Source organism: Coregonus lavaretus (genome assembly GCF_964263955.1).
Source record: "Coregonus lavaretus genome assembly, chromosome: 2".
Classification (NCBI taxonomy): domain Eukaryota; kingdom Metazoa; phylum Chordata; class Actinopteri; order Salmoniformes; family Salmonidae; genus Coregonus; species Coregonus lavaretus.
In genome coordinates, this window is record NC_139989.1 from 26,599,917 (window position 1) to 26,618,369 (window position 18,453).

Below are 18,453 nucleotides of genomic sequence, written 5' to 3' on the forward strand. Positions count from 1 at the left end.
AGGGCATTGAAAATGGGTCGTGGATGGGTATTCCAGCAAGACAATGACCCAAAACACACGGCCAAGGCAACAAAGGAGTGGCTCAAGAAGAAGCACATTAAGAACCGGGAGTGGCCTAGCCAGTCTCCAGACCTTAATCCCATAGAAAATCTGTGGAGGGAGCTGAAGGTTTGAGATGCAAAACGTCAGCCTCGAAACCTTAATGACTTGGAGAAGATCTGCAAAGAGGATTGGGACAAAATCCCTCCTGAGATGTGTGCAAACCTGGTGGCCAACTACAAGAAACGTCTGACCTCTGTGATTGCCAACAAGGGTTTTGCCACCAAGTACTAAGTAATGTTTTGCAGAGAGGTCAAATACTTATTTCCCTCATTAAAATGCAAATCAATTCATAACATTTTTCACATGCGTTCTTCTGGATTTTTTGTTGTTGTTATTCTGTCTCCCACTGTTCAAATAAACCTACCATTAAAATTATAGACTGATCATTTCTTTGTCAGTGGGCAAACATACAAAATCAGCAGGGGATCAAATACTTTTTTTCCCTCACTGTATATGCCTTTCTCAATCCTGTGTATTTTATCGAAGGTCATGGAAAATATTATGTTTGAGCAGATTGACAGTTATATTTCCTTACATGACCTACTATATGAGCTCCAATATGGCTTTAGGAAATCCCATTCCACCGACACTTGCCTACTACAGTTGAAGTCGGAAGTTTACAAACACTTAGGTTGGAGTCATTAAAAGTCGTTTTTCAACCACTCCAAAAATTTCTTGTTAACAAACTATAGTTTTGGCAAGTCGGTTAGGAGATCTACTTTGTGCATGACACAAGTAATTTTTCCAACAATTGTTTTCAGATGGATTATTTCACTTATAATTCACTGTATCACAATTCCAGTGGGTCAGAAGTTTACATACACTAAGTTGACTGTGCCTTTAAACAGCTTGGAAAATTCCAGAAAATGATGTCATGGCTTTAGAAGCTTCTGATAGGCTAATTGACATCATTTGAGTCAATTGGAGGTGTACCTGTGGATGTATTTCAAGGCCTACCTTCAAACTCACTGCCTCTTTTCTTGACATCATGGGAAAATCAAAAGAAATCAGCCAAGACCTCAGAAAGAAAATTGTAGACCTCCACAGGTCTGGTTCATCCTTGGCAGCAATTTCCAAATGCCTGAAGGTACCACGTTCATCTGTACAAACAATAGTAGGCAAGTATAAACACCATGGGACCACGCAGCCGTCATACCGCTCAGGAAGGAGACGCGTTTTGTCTCCTAGAGATAAACGTACTTTGGTGCGAAAAGTGCAAATCAATCCCAGAACAACAGCAAAGGACCATGTAAAGATGCTGGAAGAAACAGGTACAAAAGTATCTACAGTAAAACTAGTCCTATATCGACATAACCTGAAAGGCCGCTCAGCAAGGAAGAAGCCACTGCTCCAAAACCGCCATAAAAAAACCAGACTACGATTTGCAACTGCACATGGGGACAAAGATCATACTTTTTGGAGAAATGTCCTCTGGTCTGATGAAACAAAAATAGAACTGTTTGGCAATAATGACCATCGTTATGTTTGGAGGAAAAAGGGGGGATGCTTGCAAGCCGAAGAACACCATCCCAACCATGAAGCACGGGAGTGGCAGCATCATGCTGTGGGGGTGCTTTGCTGCAGGAGGGACTGGTCCACTTCACAAAATAGATGGCATCATGAGGAAGGAAAATTATGTGGATATATTGAAGTAACATCTCAAGACATCAGTCAGGAAGTTAAAGCTTGGTCGCAAATGGGTCTTCCAAATGGACAATGACCCCAAGCTTACTTCCAAAGTTATGGCAAAATGGCTTAAGGACAACAAAGTCAAGGTATTGGAGTGGCCATCACAAAGCCCTGACTTCAATCTATTGAACATTTGTGGGCAGAACTGAAAAAGTGTGTGCGAGCAAGGAGGTCTACAAACCTGACTCAGTTACACCAGCTCTGTCAGGAGGAATGGGCCAAAATTCACCCAACTTATTGTGGGAAGCTTGTGGAAGGCTACCCGAAACGTTTGACCCTATTTAAACAATTTAAAGGCAATGCTACCAAATACTAATTGAGTATATGTAAACTTCTGACCCACTGGGAATGTGATGAAAGAAAGAAAAGCTGAAATAAATAATTATCTTTACTATTATTCTGATATTTCACATTCTTAAAATAAAGTGGTGATCCTAACTGACCTAAGACTGGGAGTTTTTACTAGGATTAAATGTCAGGAATTGTGAAAAACTGAGTTTAAATATATTTGGCTAAGGTGTATGTAAACTTTCGACTTCAACTGTATATCTAACTGACCACATCAGGAAGGAAGTAGATGGAGGGACATTTTGTGGTATGGTTATGTTAGATCTCCAAAAGGCGTTTGATAAAGTGGATCATGAGATTCTGTTACTCAATTCTGTTACCCTTGCCTAACGATTGCGTCTGAAGCCCAGCTTCAGACGCAATCGTTAGGCAAGGGTAATATCAGTGTAGGAAAGGAAGAAACAGCGTCTGTGCCACCAGTAAGTACAGACAGTAACGTTAGTATAAATCCCCCCGCACAGTCCCCGCAGCCGGACAACTTTCTCATGGCTTCTGGAGGGAAATACTGTTGGAATGCTCAACCGGTGTCGCTCATTCAGCCGACAGAAACCTTCAACCGGTTTTCCCCATTATGTAGCGAGTCGGAGTCTGAGTCTGAGTCTTCTCTAGTCTCTACTCCTCCCGTTACGGGGTCTGAGACTCCGAAGGCTCCCACCATTAGCTCTGACAAATTGAAAACCCTAGTCATTGGCGACTCCATTACCCGCAGTATTAGACTTAAAACGAATCACCCAGCGATCATACACTGTTTACCAGGGGGCAGGGCTACCGACGTTAAGGCTAATCTAAAGATGGTGCTGGCTAAAGCTAAAACTGGCGAGTGTAGAGAGTATAGAGATATTGTTATCCACGTCGGCACCAACGATGTTAGGATGAAACAGTCAGAGGTCACCAAGTGCAACATAGCTTCAGCGTGTAAATCAGCTAGAAAGATGTGTCGGCATCGAGTAATTGTCTCTGGCCCCCTCCCAGTTAGGGGAAGTGACGAGCTCTACAGCAGAGTCTCAGCACTTAATCGCTGGTTGAAAACTGTTTTCTGCCCCTCCCAAAAGATAACATTTGTGGATAATTGGCCCTCTTTCTGGGACTCACCCACAAACAGGACCAAGCCTGACCTGCTGAGGAGTGACGGACTCCATCCTAGCTGGAGGGGTGCTCTCCTCTTATCTACCAACATAGATAGGGCTCTAACTCCTCTAGCCCCACAGTGAAATAGGGTGCAGGCCAGGCAGCAGGCTGTTAGCCAACCTGCCAGCTTAGTGGAGTCTGCCAATAGCACAGTCAGTGTAGTCAGCTCAGCCATACCCATTGAGACTGTGTCTGTGCCTCGATCTAGGTTGGGCAAAACTAAACATGGCGGTGTTCACCCTAGCAATCTTATTAGGATAAAGACCTCCTCCATTCCTGCCATTATTGAAAGAGATCGTGATACCTCACATCTCAAAATAGGGTTACTTAATGTTAGATCCCTCACTTCAAAGGCAGTCATAGTCAATGAACTAATCACTGATCATAATCTTGATGTGATTGGCCTGACTGAAACATGGCTTAAGCCTGATGAATTTGCTGTGTTAAATGAGGCCTCACCTCCTGGTTACACTAGTGACCATATTCCCCGTGCATCCCGCAAAGGCGGAGGTGTTGCTAACATTTACGATAGCAAATTTCAATTTACAACAAAAAAAAATGGCGTTTTCATCTTTTGAGCTTCTAGTCATGAAATCTATGCAGCCTACTCAATCACTTTTTATAGCTACTGTTTACAGGCCTCCTGGGCCATATACAGCGTTCCTCTCTGAGTTTCCTGAATTCCTATCAGACCTTGTAGTCATAGCAGATCATATTCTAATTTTTGGTGATTTTAATATTCACATGGAGAAGTCCACAGACCCACTCCAAAAGTCTTTCGGAGCCATTATCGACTCAGTGGGTTTTGTCCAACATGTCTCTGGACCTACTCACTGCCACAGTCATACTCTGGACCTAGTTTTGTCCCATGGAATAAATGTTGTAGATCTTAATGTTTTTCCACAAAATCCTGGACTATCGGACCACCATTTTATTACGTTTGCAATCGCAACAAATAATCTGCTCAGACCCCAACCAAGGAGCATCAAAAGTCGTGCTATAAATTCTCAGACAACACAAAAATTCATTGATGCCCTTCCAGACTCCTTCTGCCTACCCAAGGACGTCAGAGGACAAAAATCAGTTAACCACTTAACTGAGGAACTCAATTTAACCTTGCGCAATACCCTAGATGCAGTTGCACCCCTAAAAACGAAAAACATTTGTCATAAGAAACTAGCTCCCTGGTATACAGAAAATACCCGAGCTTTGAAGCAAGCTTCCAGGAAATTGGAACGGAAATGGCGCCACACCAAACTGGAAGTCTTCCGACTAGCTTGGAAAGACAGTACCGTGCAGTACCGAAGAGCCCTCACTGCTGCTCGATCATCCTACTTTTCCAACTTAATCGAGGAAAATAAGAACAATCCAAAATTTCTTTTTGATACTGTTGCAAAGCTAACTAAAAAGCAGCATTCCCCAAGAGAGGATGGCTTTCACTTCAGCAGTGATAAATTCATGAACTTCTTTGAGGAAAAGATCATGACCATTAGAAAGCAAATTACGGACTCCTCTTTGAATCTGCGTATTCCTCCAGGGCTTAGCTGTCCTGGATCTGCACAGCTCTGCGAGGGCCTGGGATCGGGAGAGACACTTAAGTGTTTTAGTACTATATCTCTTGACACAATGATGAAAATAATCATGGCCTCTAAACCTTCAAGCTGCATACTGGATCCTATTCCTACTAAACTGCTGAAGGAGCTGCTTCCTGTGCTTGGCCCTCCTATGTTGAACATAATAAACAGCTCTCTATCCACCGGATGTGTACCAAACTCACTAAAAGTGGCAGTGATAAAGCCTCTCTTGAAAAAGCCAAACCTTGACCCGGAAAATATAAAAAACTATCGGCCTATATCGAATCTTCCATTCCTCTCAAAAATTTTAGAAAAAGCTGTTGCGCAGCAACTCACTGCCTTTCTGAAGACAAACAATGTATACGAAATGCTTCAGTCTGGTTTTAGACCCCATCATAGCACTGAGACTGCACTTGTGAAGGTGGTAAATGACCTTTTAATGGCGTCAGACCGAGGCTCTGCATCTGTCCTCGTGCTACTAGACCTTAGTGCTGCCTTTGACACCATCGATCACCACATTCTTTTGGAGAGACTGGAAACCCAAATTGGTCTACACGGACAAGTTCTGGCCTGGTTTAGATCCTACCTGTCGGAAAGATATCAGTTTGTCTCTGTGAATGGTCTGTCCTCCGACAAATAAACTGTACATTTCGGTGTTCCTCAAGGTTCCGTTTTAGGACCACTATTGTTTTCACTATATATTTTACCTCTTGGGGATGTTATTCGAAAACATAATGTTAACTTTCACTGCTATGCGGATGACACACAGCTGTACATTTCAATGAAGCATGGTGAAGCCCCAAAATTGCCCTCGCTAGAAGCCTGTGTTTCAGACATAAGGAAGTGGATGGCTGAAAACTTTTTACTTTTAAACTCGGACAAAACAGAGATGCTTGTTCTAGGTCCCAAGAAACAAAGAGATCTTCTGTTAAATCTGACAATTCATCTTGATGGTTGTAAAGTCGTCTCAAATAAAACTGTGAAGGACCTAGGCGTTACTCTTGACCCTGATCTCTCTTTTGACGAACATATCAAGACTGTTTCAAGGACAGCTTTTTTCCATCTACGTAACATTGCAAAAATCAGAAATTTTCTGTCCAAAAATGATGCAGAAAAATTAATCCATGCATTTGTTACTTCTAGGTTAGACTACTGCAATGCTCTATTTTCCGGCTACCCGGATAAAGCACTAAATAAACTTCAGTTAGTGCTAAATACGGCTGCTAGAATCCTGACTAGAACCAAGAAATTTGATCATATTACTCCAGTGCTAGCTTCCCTACACTGGCTTCCTGTTAAGGCAAGGGCTGATTTCAAGGTTTTACTGTTAACCTATAAAGCGTTACATGGGCTTGCTCCTACCTATCTTTCCGAGTTGGTCCTGCCGTACATACCAATACGTACGCTACGGGCACAAGACGCAGGCCTCCTAATTGTCCCTAGAATTTCTAAGCAAACAGCGGGAGGCAGGGCTTTCTCCTATAGATCTCCATTTTTATGGAACAGTCTGCCTACCCATGTGAGAGACGCAGACTCGGTCTCAACCTTTAAGTCTTTACTGAAGACTTATCTCTTCAGTAGGTCATATGATTGAGTGTAGTCTGGCCCAGGAGTGTGAAGGTGAACGGAAAGGCTGGAGCAACGAACAGCCCTTGCTGTCTCTGCCAGGCCGGTTCCCCTCTCCACTGGGGTTCTCTGCCTCTAACCCTGTTGCAGGGGCTGAGTCACTGGCTTGCTGGTGCTCTTTCATGCCGTCCCTGGGAGGGGTGCGTCACTTGAGTGGGTTGAGTTACTGACGTGATCTTCCTGTCTGGGTTGGCGCCCCCCCCTTGGTTTGTGCTGTGGTGGAGACCTCTGTGGGCTATACTCGGCCTTGTCTCAGGATTGTAAGTTGGTGGTTGGGGATATCCCTCTAGTGGTGCGGGGGCTGTGCTTTGGCGGAGTGGGTGGGGTTATATCCTTCCTGTTTGGCCCTGTCCGGGGGTTTCTTCGGATGGGGCCACAGTGTCTCCGGACCGCTCCTGTCTCAGCCTCCAGTATTTATGCTGCAGTAGTTTATGTGTCGGGGGGCTGGGGTTAGTTGGTTATACCTGGAGTACTTCTCCTATCTTATCCAGTGTCCTGTGTGAATTTAAGTATGCTCTCTCTAATTCTCTCGTTCTCTCTTTCTCTCTGAGAACCTGAGCCCTAGGACCATACGTCAGGACTACCGGGCATGATGACACCTTGCTGTCCCCAGTCCGCCTGGCCTTGCTGCTATTCCAGTTTCAACTGTTCTGCCTGCGGCTACGAAACCCCTACCTGTCCCAGACCTGCTGTTTTCAACTCTTAATGATCGGCTATGAAAAGCCAACTGAGAGACCTGAGCCCTAGGACCATACGTCGGGACTACCGGCCGTGGTGACTCCTTGCTGTCCCCAGTCCGCCTGGCCTTGCTGCTATTCCAGTTTCAACTGTTCTGCCTGCGGTTATGGAACCCCTACCTGTCCCAGACCTGCTGTTTTCAACTCTTAATGATCGGCTATGAAAAGCCAACTGAGATTTATTCCTGATTATTATTTGACCATGCTTGTCACTTATGAACATTTTTGAACATCTTGGCATGGTTCTGTTATAATCTCCACCCGGCACAGCCAGAAGAGGACTGGCCACCCCTCATAGCCTGGTTCCTCTCTAGGTTTCTTCCTAGGTTTTGCCTTTCTAGGGAGTTTTTCCTAGCCACCGTGCTTCTACACCTGCATTACTAGCTGTTTGGGGTTTTAGGCTGGGTTTCTGTACAGCACTTCGAGATATTAGCTGATGTAAGAAGGGCTATATAAAATAAAATTGATTGATTGACTAAGAGCCATGGGCTTTAACAACTTATCTCTTATCTGCAAGGAAGAAAACAGATGGTGGATGTGGATGGAACCCTGTCTAAACCCAAAATCTTGAACTGCGGGGTACCCCAAGGGAGTGCGCTGGGTCCACCTTTCTTTCTGTTGTATTTAAATGATCTGAAATCTGCCTGTACATGTGACCTTTTCCTCTATGCAGATGATTCTGCACTGTTGGTTTCCCGCAAAGACAAAAATGTGGTTGAGAAAGCCCTCAGTGCTGAACTTCTGAATGTCAGTAAATGGCTACAGTGAGGGAAAAAAGTATTTGATCCCTTGCTGATTTTGTATGTTTGCCAACTGACAAAGACATGATCAGTCTATTATTATTATTTGAACAGTGAGAGACAGAATAACAACAAAAAAATCCAGAAAAAAAAGACAAAAATGTTATAAATTGATTTGCATTTTAATGAGGGAAATAAGTATTTGACCCCTCTGCAAAACATGACTCAGTACTTGGTGGCAAAACCCTTGTTGGCAATCACAGAGGTCAGACATTTCTTGTAGTTGGCCACCAGGTTTGCACACATCTCAGGAGGGATTTTGTTCCACTCCTCTTTGCAGATCTCCAAGTCATTAAGGTTTCGAGACTGACGTTTGGCAACTGCAGGATTTCAGTCCTTCACGGCGTAGTGTGTTACCAATTGTTTTCTTGGTGACTATGGTCCCAGCTGCCTTGAGATCATTGACATGATCCTCCCGTGTAGTTCTGGGCTGACTCCTCACCGTTCTCATGATCATTGCAACTCCACGAGGTGAGATCTTGCATGGAGCCCCAGGCTGAGGGAGATTGACAGTTATTTCGTGTTTCTTCCATTTGCGAATAATCGCACCAACTGTTGTCACCTTCTCACCAAGCTGCTTGGCGATGGTATTATTGCCCATTCCAGCCTTGTGTATGTCTACAATATTGTCCCTGACATCCTTGGAGAGCTCTTTGGTCTTGGCCATGGTGGAAAGTTTGGAATCTGATTGATTGATTGCTTCTGTGGACAGGTGTCTTTTATACAGGTAACAAACTGAGATTAGGAGCACTCACTTTAAGAGTGTGCTCCTAATCTCAGCTCGTTACCTGTATAAAAGACAGCTGGGAGCCAGAAATCTTTCTGATTGAGAGGGGGTCAAATACTTATTTCCCTCATTAAAATGCAAATCAATTTATAACATTTCTGACATGCGTTTTTCTGGATTTTTTTGTTGTTATTCTGTCTCTCACTGTTCAAATAAACCTACCATTAAAATTATAGACTGATCATTTCTTTGTCAGTGGGCAAACGTACAAAATCAGCAGGGGATCAAATACTTTTTTCCCTCACTGTATATAACAATAAGCTGTCACTTCACCTTTGAAAAACAGAGTCCATCTTGTTCGGGTCCAAAGTGAAACTGAGGAAATCCCCTGATTTTAAGGTGGTAGTAGGTGACATAGTAGTCACAGCAAAATATTATGTTAATTATCTTGGATGTGTGCTAGATAGCCATCTGACAGGGGAGAGCATGGCACAAAACGTTATCTCCAAAGTGTTCCATAAAATTAGGTTTCTGGCAAGAACCTGCAAATATCTGGATAAGAATGCAATGGGGGCATTGGCAGGGGCTCTTGTTCAGTGCCACTTTGACAATGCATGCTCTTGCTGGTACAATAGTGCCCCCAAGATAATAACAAATCAATTGCAGACATCTCAGAACATATTAGACTGGATTATTCTTAAACTTCCATCATTTACGCATCTTGACCATTCCCACTTTGAAAGCCTTAGATGGCTCAAAGTGGGGGAGAGAGTCTCAAAAATTAAATTTAGTCTTTTACATAAGATTGTCCACAGTATGGTCCCCAGGTACCTATGTAACTACTTTAACTTGGTACGGGATAACCATAACTATTCCACTAGAAGTGAAACTGACGTTGTTCCTTTTAGATTGAAAAGTGATATGGGGAAATAAACCTTTTTATACTCAGCTGACATTCTTTGGAATAGTCTTCAGAAGAATTTGAAACTTATAACCTCCATAGGTAGTTTCAAGTTCTCACTGTAAAATTAGCTAAATAGCAGCATGTGTCAAAAGTGAGTCATAAGATTATAGTACGTGGCTGAGAAGGAAATGCCTGGGACAGCATATGGTCTGCCTTTTGGGGCCTGTTGTTTATCATATTGTGATTGTCTTGTGTATATTAGGGATTGTTTTACAGTGGGGGAAAAAAGTATTTAGTCAGCCACCAATTGTGCAAGTTCTCCCACTTAAAAAGATGAGAGAGGCCTGTCATTTTCATCATAGGTACACGTCAACTATGACAGACAAATTGAGATTTTTTTTCTCCAGAAAATCACATTGTAGGATTTTTAATGAATTTATTTGCAAATTATGGTGGAAAATAAGTATTTGGTCACCTACAAACAAGCAAGATTTCTGTCTCTCACAGACCTGTAACTTCTTCTTTAAGAGGCTCCTCTGTCCTCCACTCGTTACCTGTATTAATGGCACCTGTTTGAACTTGTTATCAGTATAAAAGACACCTGTCCACAACCTCAAACAGTCACACTCCAAACTCCACTATGGCCAAGACCAAAGAGCTGTCAAAGGACACCAGAAACAAAATTGTAGACCTGCACCAGGCTGGGAAGACTGAATCTGCAATAGGTAAGCAGCTTGGTTTGAAGAAATCAACTTTGGGAGCAATTATTAGGAAATGGAAGACATACAAGACCACTGATAATCTCCCTTGATCTGGGGCTCCACGCAAGATCTCACCCCGTGGGGTCAAAATGATCACAAGAACGGTGAGCAAAAATCCCAGAACCACACGGGGGGACCTAGTGAATGACCTGCAGAGAGCTGGGACCAAAGTTACAAAGCCTACCATCAGTAACACACTACGCCGCCAGGGACTCAAATCCTGCAGTGCAAGACGTGTCCCCCTGCTTAAGCCAGTACATGTCCAGGCCCGTCTGAAGTTTGCTAGAGTGCATTTGGATGATCCAGAAGAGGATTGGGAGAATGTCATATGGTCAGATGAAACCAAAATAGAACTTTTTGGTAAAAACTCAACTCGTCGTGTTTGGAGGACAAAGAATGCTGAGTTGCATCCAAAGAACACCATACCTACTGTGAAGCATGGGGGTGGAAACATCATGCTTTGGGGCTGTTTTTCTGCAAAGGGACCAGGACAACTGATCCGTGTAAAGGAAAGAATGAATGGGGCCATGTATCGTGAGATTTTGAGTGAAAACCTCCTTCCATCAGCAAGGGCATTGAAGATGAAACGTGGCTGGGTCTTTCAGCATGACAATGATCCCAAACACACCGCCCGGGCAACGAAGGAGTGGCTTCGTAAGAAGCATTTCAAGGTCCTGGAGTGGCCTAGCCAGTCTCCAGATCTCAACCCCATAGAAAATCTTTGGAGGGAGTTGAAAGTCCGTGTTGCCCAGCGACAGCCCTAAAACATCACTGCTCTAGAGGAGATCTGCATGGAGGAATGGGCCAAAATACCAGCAACAGTGTGTGAAAACCTTGTGAAGACTTACAGAAAACATTTGACCTGTGTCATTGCCAACAAAGGGTATATAACAAAGTATTGAGAAACTTTTATTATTGACCAAATACTTATTTTCCACCATAATTTGCAAATAAATTCATTAAAAATCCTACAATGTGATTTTCTGGATTTTTTTTCCTCATTTTGTCTGTCATAGTTGACGTGTACCTATGATGAAAATTACAGGCCTCTCTCATCTTTTTAAGTGGGAGAACTTGCACAATTGGTGGCTGACTAAATACTTTTTTTCCCCACTGTATATATTAAGGGTATGTGAGACAAGGGAGATGTACCTGTCCATAGTTGTTTATTAGGAAAGGGAATTGTACAGATTATCTCATGTTATGAAACAAACAACAACTTTGTCTGTTATTTTCTGTTGCCGCTACAATTGCCACCTAACCTTGCTCCATCCCCCCTTCCCTCTTCAAAAGGACCACAATGGAAATAAGCTTTTAAGCTTTATTGTGTTATCCTTGATGATTTTCTTAAATTGTATGTGGAGGCGTCACCCTTTGAAGTGCCCTTATGTATGTATTTAAAACATTGTCTAATAAATTGAATCAATCAATCAATACCAGGTGGCAACCTTCAGTATTCCTCAATTTGTCGGGGCATGGACTCTACAAGGTGTCGAAAGCATTCCACAGGGATGCTGGCCCATGTTGACGCCAATGCTTCCCACAGTTGTGTCAAGTTGGCTGGATGTCCTTTGGGTGGTGGACCATCCTTGATACACACTGTAAACTCTTGAGTGTGAAAAACCTAGCAGCATTGCAGTTCTTGACATAAACCAGTGCGCCTGGCACCTACTACCATACCCCGTTCAAAGGCATGTACATGTTTTATCTTGCCCATTCACCCTCTGAATGGCACACAAGGCTTAAACATCCTTCTTTAACCTGTCTCCTTCCCTTCATCTACACTGATTGAAGTCGATTTAACAAGTGACATCAATAAGGTATCATAGCTTTCACCTGGATTCACCTGTTCAGTCTGTCATGGAAAGAGCAGGTGTTCTTAATGTTTGTATACTCAGTGTATAGTGCACTACTCTTGACCAGACCCCTGTGGGCCCTGATTAAAAGTAGTGCACCTATAGGGAATAGGGCGCCATTTTGGAATATACCCCAATTTCTGTCGCAGAAAGTGATGCTACTGTTTGACTAAGTTTGATTGAAAGTTAATAGAGGCGATTTTTGACATGTTGTATTTTTTCTCCTGTTATGTAAAAAGGGCAGTAACGTTTGGTTCAGTGGGGGAGTTATAATATAATTGATAAATTTAAGTAATCTGTGTGACTGGCTAGCATGACTTTCACCAGTCAATCCATCAGCTGGCGACTCAATACTTCCACAGCATTGTAAAGACGACTATGTCCAAAATGCCACCCTATTTCCTACATTGTGTGCTACTTTTGAGAAGAACCCAGGTCAAAAGTAGTGCACTTAACATGACCTTTATGAATTATGAAGCCTTTATGTGCATTATGTGGTTTTTTATTATTAGATAAATCCTTCAAAATCCACAAAAAGTCATGTTCGCTGATGAAAATTATCTCATAGAACAAAACGTATTTGATCTCCTACGCCTGTGTTTACTACACACCTTATTTTCTGCGTTTATCCAAAAACCCTACAACAACATCATTCATTTTCGCATAGGCTTTGTCCAACGAACCATGGCGGTGTTAGTGCCTACAAAAATACACCATTACTATTGCTCTGTAATTCACAATTAGCACATTTCCATTGTCTGATTTGCATAACATTTTAAATACATTTGCTGTTAAAACACATATTAACATGCATGAGCAGTCGTGAGAACGTGAGAATGAATTCAACCCTTCCTCTTACTCCTCTTTCTTTCTTTCTTTCTTTATCTCTCCCTCTTTCTCTATAGAGTATAACTTATTTTTTTCTTACAGACAGTACCCTCTGGTGCCTGGGCTTCATCCTGGTGTGGATTCTAGATACAGAAACAGAATTCCTTTGCCTGCGTGTGTCATTGTAGCACAACTGAACTCTTGAGGGATTAGACATTATGCTGGATGTAAAGCAGATGACCCATGTTGAGCTGAATGGCAGTTTGATCATGAAAACAATTCTCCCACAGCTTTACAAGTATTCCCTGAACCTATTGTATGTTTCTTTGGATTGGCAATTTCATCATGACCACCTCTCCCATCATTTGCTGATCACGAGTTCTCTTAGCTACAGATTGTTACACCAGATAATGTGATTTAACCAAAGAGTTTTGGTATCCATTACTGGGAGTTGCAGGATAGGTACTGTTTGGGGTAGCACAGAGCATTTTCTGCCAACCTTAGCGATGCCGTCTTCATCCTTGATTCGGGGAAACAGGAGTCTCATAAAATGTCTGTGTCATGTTGCAGGGGATCAGTTTGAATTTAGAAAACGCTCCGATATTAAAATAAATAATTGTTTTGCTCAATAAAGTAATCCAACAATATGCGGGCCGCCATCATGTCTATTTCAAGTCTTCTCAGTCATTGATCGAGACAGGTCTCTGTCATCAGGACATGCAGCACTTTTTGACACCCACCTGTCTCAATCAATGAAAGAAGAATTGAAATAGACAAGATGTCGGCAAAAATCTTTGGGTAAATCACATTATCTGGTGTAACAATCTCTAACTACAGTTCTCCGCATTTGTGTATCTCTACACCTGAGACAAACTCGGACACACTGAACTGTACTACACTGTTCATAAAACATTTTTAGTATGTTACTTTTACCATATAACATTCTTGTTGAATACCCAGTTCTATTGAGTTAGCATTAAGTAGTGTACACTCCCCTGTATTTTAGAATTTGACAAATAAACAAACATTCTTTGGATATCTGAATGTCTAGCATCTGTTTGATGCTACAGAGCCCTGTACAGCTTATTTAAATACACTGCTCAAAAAAATAAAGGGAACACTAAAATAACACATCCTAGATCTGAATGAATGAAATAATCTTATTAAATACTTTTTTCTTTACATAGTTGAATGTGCTGACAACAAAATCACACAAAAAGTATCAATGGAAATCAAATTTATCAACCCATGGAGGTCTGGATTTGGAGTCACCCTCAAAATTAAAGTGGAAAACCACACTACAGGCTGATCCAACTTTGATGTAATGTCCTTAAAACAAGTCAAAATGAGGCTCAGTAGTGTGTGTGGCCTCCACCTGCCTGTATGACCTCCCTACAATGCCTGGGCATGCTCCTGATGAGGTGGCGGATGGTCTCCTAAGGGATCTCCTCCCAGACCGGGACTAAAGCATCCGCCAACTCCTGGACAGTCTGTGGTGCAACGTGGCGTTGGTGGATGGAGCGAGACATGATGTCCCAGATGTGCTCAATTGGATACAGGTCTGGGGAACGGGCGGGCCAATCCATAGCATCAATGCCTTCCTCTTGCAGGAACTGCTGACACACTCCAGCCACATGAGGTCTAGCATTGTCTTGCATTAGGAGGAACCCAGGGCCAACCGCACCATCATATGGTCTCACAAGGGGTCTGAGGATCTCATCTCGGTACCTAATGGCAGTCAGGCTACCTCTGGCGAGCACATGGAGGGCTGTGCGTCCCCCCAAAGAAATGCCACCCCACACCATGACTGACCCACTGCCAAACCGGTCATGCTGGAGGATGTTGCAGGCAGCAGAACGTTCTCCATGGCGTCTCCAGACTCTGTCACGTCTGTCACATGTGCTCAGTGTGAACCTGCTTTCATCTGTGAAGAGCACAGGGCGCCAGTGGCGAATTTGCCAATCTTGGTGTTCTCTGGCAAATGCCAAACGTCCTGCACGGTGTTGGGCTGTAAGCACAACCCCCACCTGATGACGTCGGGCCCTCATACCACCCTCATGGAGTCTGTTTCTGACCATTTGAGCAGACACATGCACATTTGTGGCCTTCTGGAAGTCATTTTGCAGGGCTCTGGCAGTGCTCCTCCTGCTCCTCCTTGCACAAAGGCGGAGGTAGCAGTCCTGCTGCTGGATTGTTGCCCTCCTACGGCCTCCTCCACGTCTCCTGATGTACTGGCCTGTCTCCTGGTAGCGCCTCCATGCTCTGGACACTACGCTGACAGACACAGCAAACCTTCTTGCCACAGCTCGCATTGATGTGCCATCCCGGATGAGCTGCACTACCTGAGCCACTTGTGTGGGTTGTAGACTCCGTCTCATGCTACCACTAGAGTGAAAGCACCGCCAGCATTCAAAAGTGACCAAAACATCAGCCAGGAAGCATAGGATCAGAGAAGTGGTCTGTGGTCACCACCTGCAAAACCAGCCCTTATTGGGGGTGTCTTGCTAATTGCCAATAATTTCCACCTGTTGTCTATTCCATTTGCACAACAGCATGTGAAATGTATTGTCAATCAGTGTTGCTTCCTAAGTGGACAGTTTCATTTCACAGAAGTGTGATTGACTTGGAGTTACATTGTGCTGTTTAAGTGTTCCCTTTATTATTTTGAGCAGTGTATATTCTGTGAATGCCTAAGGGCAGAAACATTTCAAAGATTGATAGAAAATATCCATATTTATTTTATGGTGGTTCTACATCAGGGCTCCCCAACCCTGTTCCTTGAGAGCTACCGTCCTGTAGGTTTTCACTCCAACCCTAATCTAGCACACCTGATTCTAATAATTAGCAGGTTGATAAGCCAAACCAGGTTAGTTACAACTGGGGTTGGAGCGAAAACCTTCAGGAGGGTAGCTCTCCAGGAACAGGGTTGGAGACCCCTGTTCTACATGCTGCGTTTACACAGGCAGCCCAATTCTGATATTTTTTCCACTAATTGGTCTTAATCACCTCAGATCTTTTTCAGAACTGATCTGATTGGTCAAAATACCAATTAGTGAAAAAAATATCAGCATTGGGCTACCTGTGTAAACACAGCCATGGTCCTTTATATACGGCTTCGGTACACTGGCAATGGTGTTCTGCATGGTCGGCTGGGGAAGCTCAGACTCTTTGTGCTCATGGCGATGGGCTTGTTCTGTCTGCAGTAAACGGCCAGCTGGATAAGACTCTGCCAAAAGTAGTGTAGGGCTTCTTAACCACCAACTGTTTGGTCCTGTTGCAGAAGATTTTCTGGTACTGCACGTCTCCTGGAAAGACATGGTTGTGGTTTTAGCATTTTACACTTTTTGTGGAAGGGATATAGGGAAACATGCATTGTTGGTAAAGGAAACAACCGAATGGGACTGGCTAGCCTATTGTTTACGGACAATGAGGGGACATTGGGAGCAGCTTTTGAGAGGACAGATCAGTCAACAAAGTGAATGGCCAGGGGAGCTAAAGAAGGTGTGAAATGGTTTAGGAAGGTAGTTCTTACACAGTATGTATTGTTGTGTTTGGGAGACTGAGGAAAAATGGCACCTCAATCACTCTCATGCACAACAATACATTTACTGTCTAAGCACAACCCTGCACAACCAAAACACGCTTCCTCATCTCAAAAGTACTGTCTGTAAACCTCCCCCAGCCCATTGACAATGACAGAATATTTTGTTTATAGCAGCCCTATGCAGGGGAATTTTGTAGACACGTCTTTGTTTTGTGTTTTCAGAATCTGCAGAGAGAAGAATGAGATGGTTGTGTCATTACTGATTTTATACCTTTCAGTGTCTTTTGCTGGTTTCTGTCCCACAATCTTGGTTTGCTCCATAACCGCAAGGTGTGTCCACTCCCTCATGCTTGTGTACCCAAAATGCCCTCGCTTTGGGGTATTTTTCAGCAGGGCACTGTGGAATGACTCCAAATAATCTGAATTTTACGAAGAGAAACTGTAAAAAGATTAGAGGAGTAGACTAAATTGTTTACATGGTCTGGACTCTGTGGTCCTCAGGCTACCTCTAGCCACCGGTAACCTCATAACACAAACCATACAAACACTACCCAATTCATGTTTATACCATGCTTACTGTAAATTGAGCTATCCTAGCCATCAGCTTGTAAATATTTTGGCCAATTTACCTTCACCTTGTGCATAGCTAGGGGTTGGAAGTGCATGTTGGTGGAATCAGATTCTGTACCACTTACAACGAAATACAGAACAATAAACAATTTAACCAGCCCAGTAATTCGATGTATATCTATTAGACTGGCTAGCTAAGCATACCTAACATGGACATTTCAATATTGCCAGCTTGCTGTTAGCTAACGAGCGTCACTAAATTGGCAGCAAGATTGCTAGCCAGATGAGACACAAACAGAGAGTAAGTTAGCAATATCAACAATTCTATTTTTAGTAACGGAGTGTTTTCCAGACAAGGGTGGAATAGATGGCTACCAAATTGAGATACCAAATAAGAGTAACATTAGCTAGCTTACGTTAGCTAACATCAGTCAAAGATAGAAGGAACAAACAAACATGTTTACTCTGCTGAAGGTAGCTACCAGTCTAGCAGTGACTACCATGGCATAAGCACATTGATTGACAGCATCTATACCAAAAGATAGCTAAATGATTTAGCTGATGGCATTCAGAGTTCAATACAGCACTGTAACGTTAGCTAGCTAGCTAACTTACCAAGCTAGTCCAGCTAGGCTAGCAAGCTAGTTAACGTTAGGTTACCTCTAATTGAGAATCTTCCATTTTGTTGTGAAGGAAGAAAATACAGTGGGAAAAAAAATATTTAGTCAGCCACCAATTTTGCAAGTTCTCCCACTTAAAAAGATGAGAGAGGCCTGTAATTTTCATCATAGGTACACGTCAACTATGACAGACAAAATGAGGAAAAGAAATCCAGAAAATCACATTGTAGGATTTTTAATGAATTTATTTGCAAATTATGGTGGAAAATAAGTATTTGGTCAATAACAAAAGTTTCTCAATACTTTGTTATATACCCTTTGTTGGCAATGACACAGGTCAAATGTTTTCTGTAAGTCTTCACAAGGTTTTCACACACTGTTGCTGGTATTTTGGCCCATTCCTCCATGCAGATCTCCTCTAGAGCAGTGATGTTTTGGGGCTGTCGCTGGGCAACACGCACTTTCAACTCCCTACAAAGATTTTCTATGGGGTTGAGATCTGGAGACTGGCTAGGCCACTCCAGGACCTTGAAATGCTTCTTACGAAGCCACTCCATCATTGCCCGGGCGGTGTGTTTGGGATCATTGTCATGCTGAAAGACCCAGCCACGTTTCATCTTCAATGCCCTTGCTGATGGA